Source organism: Acipenser ruthenus, chromosome 6 (genome assembly GCF_902713425.1).
Source record: "Acipenser ruthenus chromosome 6, fAciRut3.2 maternal haplotype, whole genome shotgun sequence".
In the NCBI taxonomy this organism is placed as follows: domain Eukaryota; kingdom Metazoa; phylum Chordata; class Actinopteri; order Acipenseriformes; family Acipenseridae; genus Acipenser; species Acipenser ruthenus.
Genome location: NC_081194.1, coordinates 1,532,824 through 1,542,351, shown reverse-complemented (window position 1 = coordinate 1,542,351; position 9,528 = coordinate 1,532,824). Strand labels below are relative to the sequence as shown.

At 46.1% G+C, this 9,528-nt stretch overlaps 1 pseudogene; it reads right to left on the bottom strand.

The window, feature by feature from the left end:
• Positions 1-710: 710 nt before the first annotated feature.
• LOC117410669 (neutral and basic amino acid transport protein rBAT-like) lies at positions 711-9,190 on the bottom strand (annotated as a pseudogene).
• Between the last annotated feature and the right edge of the window lie 338 nt (positions 9,191-9,528).

Genomic DNA, 9,528 nt, shown 5'->3' with positions numbered 1-9,528 from the left:
GTGGTCCTCTGTGATGTGTGAGTTCACAGCTGGTTGGTTCACTCGCCATGACGTTTCTGTGATCGTCTGTGATGTGTGAGCTCACAGCTGGTTGGTTCACTCGCCATGATGTTTCGGTGATCGTCTGTGATGTGTGAGTTCACAGCTGGTTGGTTCACTCGCCATGACGTTTCGGTGATCGTCTGTGATGTGTGAGCTCACAGCTGGTTGGTTCACTTGCCATGATGTTGCGGTGATCCTCAGTGATGTGTGAGCTCACAGCTGGTTGGTTCACTCACCATGATGTTGGTGTTTGGTATTCTGGGTGCACTGGGAGACAGGTCTTGTTTGCTTCACTGAACCCAGCATAGGGGCTACTGTCCCACTGCATGGGGGACCTGACGGTTCTCACTCTCACTCTCACTCTGGTTCTCAAAGGAGAGCAGAAGTCAATAGCAGGTCCTTATTAAAGGAGCTGTAAACTATGGAAGTGTGCGCTGCACTGTGTGCTGAATTTATAAAAGCTGAACGTTTAGTATATATATATATAAAAAAATGTTAAGTACATTAAGCTATTTGCAATTAAAATGAAAGGCCTGCTCCATTGCTGGTGGTTTTAATTAATGTAATCTGCAGGGCTCAGTTCAAAGCTATTCATGGTCCTGCAGCAGTGTAGGGGTTTAACATCTATGTGGGAAATCAAGGCCTAATCCATGATTTATATACGACTGATTATTATTATTATTTATTTCTTAGCAGACGCCCTTATCCAGGGCGACTTACAATCGCAAGCAAATACAAATACATTCAAGTGTTACAATATAAGTCATACAATAAGAACAAGAAATACAATAATTCTCAAGTGTGACAAACCACAATTCAATAATACAGCAGATAATAGTGAAAGTTACATCAGGATATGATTAAGTAGTGATAGTTACATCAGGATATGATTAAGTACAAAATACTACAGATTAAACACTTGGGAGATTACAATATTCTGAGGTACAGGATTAAATGCAGTAAAATAGGGGGCAGATAAGAGCAAAATAAAGCATATTTAAATGAAGGGTGATAGTGTCCCAGGATACAACAGAGGAGTTCTACAGGTGCTGTTTGAAGAGGTGAGTCTTAAGGAGGCGCCGGAATGTGGTCAGGGACTGGGCAGTCCTGACATCTGTAGGAAGGTCGTTCCACCACTGCGGAGCAAGGGTGGAGAAGGAGCGGGCTCGGGAGGCAGGGGAGCGTAGCGGAGGTAGAGCCAGTCTTCTAGTGCAGGCGGAGCGGAGAGGTCGAGTGGGGGTGTAGGGAGAGATGAGGGTCTGGAGGTAGCTGGGTGCAGTCTGATCAAGGCATCTGTAGGCTAGTACAAGAGTCTTGAACTGGATGCGAGCGGTGATCGGGAGCCAGTGGAGCGAGCGGAGTAGTGGAGTAGCGTGGGCGAAGCGAGGTAGAGAGAACACCAGGCGAGCAGCAGAGTTCTGGATGAGCTGGAGCGGACGGGTGGCGGACGCAGGGAGGCCAGCCAGGAGGGAGTTGCAGTAGTCTAGGCGGGAGAGTACCAGGGCCTGGACCAGGAGCTGGGTAGCATAGTTGGTGAGGAAGGGTCGGATTCTTCGGATGTTGCTCAGGAAGAATCTGCAAGTGCGTGCCAGAGTGGAGATGTGCTGGGAATAAGAGAGGCAGGGGTCCAGGGTGACTCCAAGGTTTTTAGCTGAGGAAGGGAGAGAGTGTGGTAGATTCCAGAGGAACAGAGATAGAGAGATCAGAGGAGGGGGAGGAGGAGGGAAAGAAAAGGAGGTCAGATTTAGAGAGGTTGAGTTTGAGGTGATGCGAGTGCATCCAGGAGGAAATAGCAGACAGACAGGTAGAGATACGGGAGGAGATGGTGGAGTCAGAGGTGGGGAAGGAGAGGAAAATCTGAGCATCATCAGCATAGAAATGGTATGAGAAACCATAGGATGCGATGAGGGGGCCCAGGGAGCGGGTGTAGAGAGAGAACAGGAGAGGACCCAAGACTGACCCTTGTGGGACTCCAGTCAAGAGAGGGTGAGGTGTGGAGGTTGCTCCACGCCAGGTTACCTGGTAAGTGCGGTTGGAGAGGTAGGAGGAGAACCAGGCCAGAGCAGTGCCAGAGATCCCCAGGTCAGCAAGAGATGATAGTAGAATAGAGTGATCAACAGTGTCAAAGGCAGCAGAGAGGTCGAGGAGAATTAGGACAGAGGAGAGAGAGGCAGCTCGGGCACACTTAAGTGAGTTGGTGACAGAGAGAAGGGCGGTTTCAGTGGAGTGAGCAGAGCGGAAGCCAGATTGGAGAGGGTCAAGCAGAGAGTGGTTGGACAGGAAAGCAGAGAGCTGGCGGTGTACAGTCCGCTCGAGGGTTTTGGAGAGGAAGGGTAGGAGGGAGACAGGACGGTAGCTCTGGAGGGAGGTGGGGTCGAGGGTAGGTTTTTTGAGGAGGGGAGTGATAGAGGCTTTTTTGAAGGCAGAGGGGAAGATGCCAGAAAGTAGAGAGGTGTTGAGGAGGGAGGAGATGAAGGGGAGTAGAGCAGGAGCAGCAGCTTGAAAGAGGTGAGTGGGGAGGGGGTCCAAGGCACACATGGTGGGTTTGTGACCCTGGAGCAGGGAGGAGAGGTCAGAGTCTGAGAGGGGCAAGAAGGTGGAGAGGGAGGGCGAGTTAGTAGGGGATGTAGTGGGTGTAGGGGTTGGAGCAGGAGGGGGTGCGGGGGAGGGAGAGGTGTTAAAGAGTTTGCGGATATCTGAGATTTTAGAAGAGAAGAAGGAGGCAAAGTCGTCAGGGGAGATAGAGGAGGGAGGAGGAGGGGGGGGAGGGTTTAGGAGGGAGGAGAAGGTAGAGAATAGTTTACGTGGGTTGTTAGTGGAGGCTTGGATTACAGATTGGAAATAAGCACATTTAGCAGAGGAGAGAGTAGAGGAGAAGGAGGAGAGAAGAGTGCGGTAAAGGTCTAGGGCAGCAGGGAGTTTGGTTCTCTTCCATTTCTTTTCAGCAGATCGCAGTGTGATTCTTGCCGAGCGGAGCACAGAGGAGAGCCAGGGATGGGGAGGGGAGGGGCGAGCGGGTCGGGAGGTGAGGGGACAGAGGGAGTCGAGGGAGGAGGTGAGTGAGGAGAAGAGGGTGGAGGTAGCAGAGTCTACGGAGAGTTGTGAAAAGGAGTCGATAGGAGGGAGGTGAGAGAGAGCAGTGGAGGCAAGGACAGAGGGGGAGAGAGAGAGGAGGTTACGGCGAGAGGTGACAGTGGGGGTAGGAGGAGCAGGGAGAGGGGGGAGAGACAGAGAAAAAGAGATGAAATAGTGATCAGAGAGGTCCAGGGGGGTGACAGAGTGGTTGGAGGGGCAGCAGGCCCTGGAGAAGGTGAGGTCCAGTTGACGGCCAGCTTTGTGGGTAGGAGGGGACGGAGAGAGACAGAAGTCGAAGGAGTGAAGGAGAGGGAGGAATCCAGCAGAGTGGCTGGGGTTGGAGAGATGGATGTTGAAGTCACCCAACAGGACAGTCGGGGTAGACAGAGAGGGGAGGGAGGAGAGTAGATAGTCGAGTTCATCCAGAAAGTGAGTGAGAGGCCCAGGGGGGCGGTACAAAACAATGAGCAGGAGTTGACAGGGAGAGGTTAGTTGGACTGCATGAAATTCAAAGGTAGTGACAGAGAGGGAGGTGAGATCAGAGGGGACAGAAAAGAGTAAGGAGGGAGAGAGGAGAAGACCCGTCCCACCTCCCCGTCCGGTGAGACGCGGGGTATGGGACAGGACGTAGAGAGAGGACAGGGCAGCAGGAGTAACAGTGTTATCAGGGGACAGCCAGGTTTCAGTGAGAGCAAGGAAATCGAGCGAGAGGTGGGAGGCAAAGGCAGAGATGAAATCAGCTTTGTTAGCAGAAGAGTGACAGTTCCAGAGTGCACCAGAGAGTGTGCGGGAGGGGGGGAGAGGCAGAGAAATGAGGTTAGAGGGGTTGGAGGAGCAACAGCGGAGGGAGGGCAGAGGACGAGGACGGGAGGACAGAACAGGGATGTGAGAGACAGTCATAGCAGGACAAGCAAGACAAAAGGCACAGTAGGAGCAGTGGGGTGGAGGATACAGACCTGACTAGTAGATGGCTTCTTCCAGAGCGCTGGGAGGTTCGGATCTAGTCGAACAGCGTCTCAGCGCAGGCCTCCCCTTGCTGGACTCCCACAGCTAGACTCCCGGCTCTTTTGTTGAGGCTGATGCCAAGAGAGCTATAGAGAGCTTTGATAATGGGGCTGTTTTAGCCTGTGACCCTTGTCTGAACTGCGTTTGAACAAAGCTCCTCTGAGTTGAATATGTTTGTACTATAATGTGAATAGAGTATAGGCATTTAGAGAGCGTGGTGTTCATGTCACACATCTACTTTAGATATTTGTGTTCTGTCCACCTCAAACCGAGGATACATAACTAAAAAAAAAAAAAAAAACTCAATACTTCTACATTTAGAAGCTTACAGTAATTAATTCAATGACAAACATCCCGATTAGGAGTCTTTGTCTCTGAATTTATTATGTTTCTTTTCATATTTCCAAAAAAGAGTAAACTGGAGGCTCCATCGATAACATGTTTATCATGTTCCTTTTAATTCTGAATTTGTTTGGTAAAAAAAATAAATCACCTGACTCATGTTTGCTAATTTGATCGTGTTAGGAACAATGGAACATGCTTTGAGCTGGGCCCCCTGATTGGATAAAGGAATCAGACCTGTCTAGCGGACACTCACTGGGTCATACTTTCCGAATAGGTCCTGAATGTGATCCTCAGACACGGCGATGTTCTCCATGCCAATCTCCTCTCCGTAGTAAGAGGTGGGCGTGCCCGGCAGCGTCAGCAGCAGCATGTTGATCACGTTGATGTACTTCGTAGTCGTAGGCTTCAGTCTCCATGAACCTTACAAAAGACACACACACACACACACAGCGTGATAAGCAGGACCAGCCAGGGCTAATCCACAGCACAATGATGTGCCTCGTACCTCAATTTAAAAAATGCATTCGCATTAAATAGACCCTGCTTTGTATTTCTTTCAAAAGAAGTGGTCAAAGTGACAATAGCACACTAATGTAGCTCAGTAATTCTGGATCAGTTCGGAGAGCAACAGGCCTGTTTTACAGGGATTCAATTATAAGACTTCTATTGCATAGCAGTTTCACCCATTCCAGGTTTTAATATGTGCTTGATTAGCCATGGGAGGCTTACTTCCATCTCTGTTTTAGTAAAAAAAAAAAAATAATAATAATAAAAGCGGCTTTAAAGCACGGCATTTACCTTTGTGATGTTTGAAATCGTGCTGAGTGGTTCAGAGGTCAGATTTGTAATTTCTCGTTATTGATCAATCTGAGAGCCCATTTGGTTCATGGTCAATATCACATGAAATCCAATTAAAAAAGAAAATATGGCAAGCCCACAGTTAAAGTAATTGAGAAAAATTATAATGCAGTAATCTGCTCCTTGCTGAACCATCAGGTTGAATAATCAGTATGTTAAATAAGCGGCTGTTAAGAAGTGAGGCTTTATGCTTGTGAATGAAGCCAACTGAGACTTTGCCAAAGTTCAGCTGCGGACAGTGTAGCATTGAGAGCAGTACCTGTATCTCCCTGGCTCCGTGCTGTACTCATCCATGACCTGGCACCAGCCCTGCTGTATAACATGCAAGCCCACCTGGGAGTCTGTAGTCGTGATACAGCTCTGAATGGGATGTGATGTTCTCCTGAGAGAGAGGAGCACACAGTCACTGCAACGTCCTACTGCCAGCTCAAATCACCACCCTTTCTGCTGGGTACTTGAGATCAGTGCATACACTGGAGACCTATATTCAAATCCTGCGAAATATGTTCAAGAATCTCAGTGTTAACAGAGCTGCAGTGGCACTGGAAATATATTAAAACAATCAGTTTGAGCAGGTGAAGTTGGCAATGAAAAACTGATTTTAATAAGTCCTTATGCAACAGGGACGTTTGTGGTAGTTTGTAGCTACAGTAACTGCAGCTAAGACATTCCTGAAATGCTGGACTGTACGGAAACATACTAAGTACAGCACTGGACAGCAGTGTGGAGTAGTGGTTAGGGCTCTGGACTCTTGACCGGAGGGTCGTGGGTTCAAGCCCAGGTGGGGGACACTGCTGCTGTACACTTGAGCAAGGTACATTACCTAGATTGCTCCAGTAAAAACCCAACTGTATAAATGGGTAATTGTATGTAAAAATAATGTGATATCTTGTATCTATTGTAAGTTGCCCTGGATAAGGGCGTCTGCTAAGAAATAAATCATAAGTAGATTCTTCTTTTATTACTTTTCATACTTATCCAGCAGTTATTTAAGCATTGTATGCGTACCCTAATTTACTTTCCTGCAGCAAATAAGACTAGTCTCCATGGCCACCAATAGACATGTTTCCGATTACCTGATTAAATCTGGGGACACTACTGGTACCCATGTGAACGGTCTGATGTCTCTCACCGGAATAGGGAAGCCAGGAGACATCGGCATCTGGCAGTACGAACATACCAATAAAACTTATTATACGAGAACCTGCACTCAAACCTGCCCAGAGCGATCGCATACATCATAAAGGGAAAGAGAACATTATAATAAGACCTCTTTCTAAGCAGAGTTCAGTGCAGCAGAAGTCACTGGGTTTTGCTCCGGATTGACCTGAGGCTCGTCTCAGGTGCTCTGCTTCCAGAATGAACTTCACTACATCCATCTGGAATCCGTCCACACCCTTCTCCAGCCAAATCCGGATCACATCCTGGAGAGCACACACAAAGAAACAATAAGAACCTGTGAACAGAGACACCTGCTACCTGTGTTAACCACAGCCGTGATGGTTATGTTTGTCCACAAATAGACAATACTGTACTTAACAAGTTCCTGTAAAGTGATTGCAACTTCCTTTGACTACGTAGGTTTCAAACGTGCAGTTTTGAAATGAATGGCAAACATTTCTCATTTTAAAGCATGATATCTGGTACTGCTCCAGGATAAAGAAAGGCTTCTGTTTCTATGCCTTATTCTCAGGATCTCTGCTACACTTGCACTTCCTGGGTCATTCACCCCAGCAGTGTCTTCTGGGTTAAAGCATGTTACTGGCTAGATAATCGGATATATTGTGAAAAGTGTTGAATTTAAATCAAGGGAAGTAATGTTAAAACTTTACAATGCATTAGTAAGACCTCATCTAGAATATTGCGTTCTATTCTGGTCACCTCGTTACAAAAAGGATATTGCCGCTCTAGAAAGAGTGCAAAGAAGAGCGACCAGAATTATCCTGGGTTTAAGGCATGTCGTATGCAGACAGGCTGAAAGAATTGAACAAAGAAGACTACGTGGTGATCTGATTCAAGCATTCAAAATTCTAAAAGATATTGGGGACTTTTTCGACCTGAAAAAAGAAACAAGGACCAGGGGTCACAAATGGAGATTAGATAAAGGGGCATTCAGAACAGAAAATAGGAGGCACTTTTTTACACAGAGAATTGTGAGGGTCTGGAACTAACTCCCCAATAATGTTGTTGAAGCTGACACCCTGGGATCCTTCAAGAAGCTCCTTGATGAGATTCTGGGATCAATAAGCTACTAACAACCAAACGAGCAAGATGGGCTGAATGGCCTCCTCTCGTTTGTAAACTTTCTTATGTTCTTATGGTTCTGGTAAGTGGTTGTCACATGGCTGAGCGGGGTCAGTACTGTGATGGGAGATCTCCTCCAGTGCTCTTACCTCTGTCCTGTATGGATGACAGGAGGTTGTCAAAATCTTCCATGGTCCCGAATATGGGATCTATTTCTCTGAAATCTTCCACCTCGTTTCCGAACTCCTTCATGGGCGACTTGTAAAAGAGACTGATCTATACGGCTTTCACGTCCAGGTGGATACCTGAAAATATACAGTATAGGACATTCCACAGAGTTATGTAATATATCATTAAGAACAAGAATACTTTCTCCAGTCTAGGTTTGAAACACCACAGTGATAAACCAAAATACAGAAAAGTACAGATATGTTTAAGGGCATCCAGCAGCTAACTGATATATTACAATCAGTTACAGCATGTATGGGGTTAACAAGATATGGATACAATACACATTATTACAGAATATAACAAATGAACGAAACAATATGATATCTCTACTCAGGTAAACGCATAACACAGTGCTGGAAAGCATAGAGTAAGCATAAAGGTATGATTTATAAAAAATAAACACATGCACACGTGGTAAAGCTCAGTAAATGCATTTTATGGGAAACTGCAAAACCGCCAAGCAGATGTACCAAGTGAATTTTACAAGAGTAATAAAAGATCAAACGATTTTAAGAACAGCATAACAGTACATACATGCATAAACGTTTTTAAAAATTCTGTATGCAGTATTCTAAAAGCAAAGCCTATGCATCTGAAGACTGCAACAATGTTACACTGCACTGTACAGTGTATACATTAAACAGCTAATACCATGCTTTTAACTGCAGTAACCTAAACGTAAATGTCACAACAACAACAACAACAACAACAATAATAATAATAATAATAATAATAATAATAATAATAATAATAATAATAATAATTAGTAGTAGTAGAATAAGTTGCAGTAGTATACTATTTGAAATCTATTGCTTTACAAAAACAAAAACAATACTAAAATATATAGCAATTCTATTTCAAGATCTGAATACGCACATCTGAAATTATAATTGCTACTCGTATTAAAATACCTGTGCCTCACCTTTAAGATCCTCGACCCCGTCCTGGTCGGAGTCTTGCAATGACCGCGGGTATATCTGGTAGACAGGGGAGGACTGCCACCAGCTCAGGCACTGGAGTGACAGCGCTATGATGGTGGCGGTTCAGGCACCAGCACCAGCGTGCAGAGCACGGTAAACCAGAACAGGATCTCCCGGGGCAGCCTGTCGCACGCCTGGGTGAAATGCTGCAGTAGGACCTCCTTCCGCACCCCGCAGTACTGCTTGATCTGGGTATAGTCGAACGCGCTCAGCCCGTCTGCAGACTCGAATGCACTTAGCTGCACGCTGGCCATTTCACCATCTTCCTCGGCGGGTTTGCTCACATCCTCGCCCTCTTGGTCAAAGCCTTTATTTTCGACTCCAAGGTCGGCGTGCATCTCGATAGCTTTGCTTTTCTCATCTTTAGACGTTTTCTCTGCATATACGGCCAGTACACTCGACAGACTTTTGCTCAGGCTTTGCTAGTGTATCCCTGTGCCCCCCTCCCCTCCCGGTTTACTACTTAGGTTAGAGATCAGAGGACACAGACACGCTGCTTTGTATTATTAATTGTTAACATATATAGGTAAAGTGATGCCGTGGTTTCTTGGGTAATGAAAACGCAAGACAGTGAAATCAAAAGTTATTGATCTGTTTATTAGATAACAACTTATTTAGGAGCTTGTGGCTTCTTTCTTACTCATTTTTGAATTGTTATTGCACTTAGAAAGAACTAACAACTTCCACTAAAGATGTTTGACAAATCTGGCCACTTTGGGTTAAAGAGCAGCAGAAATCCTGTTCAATA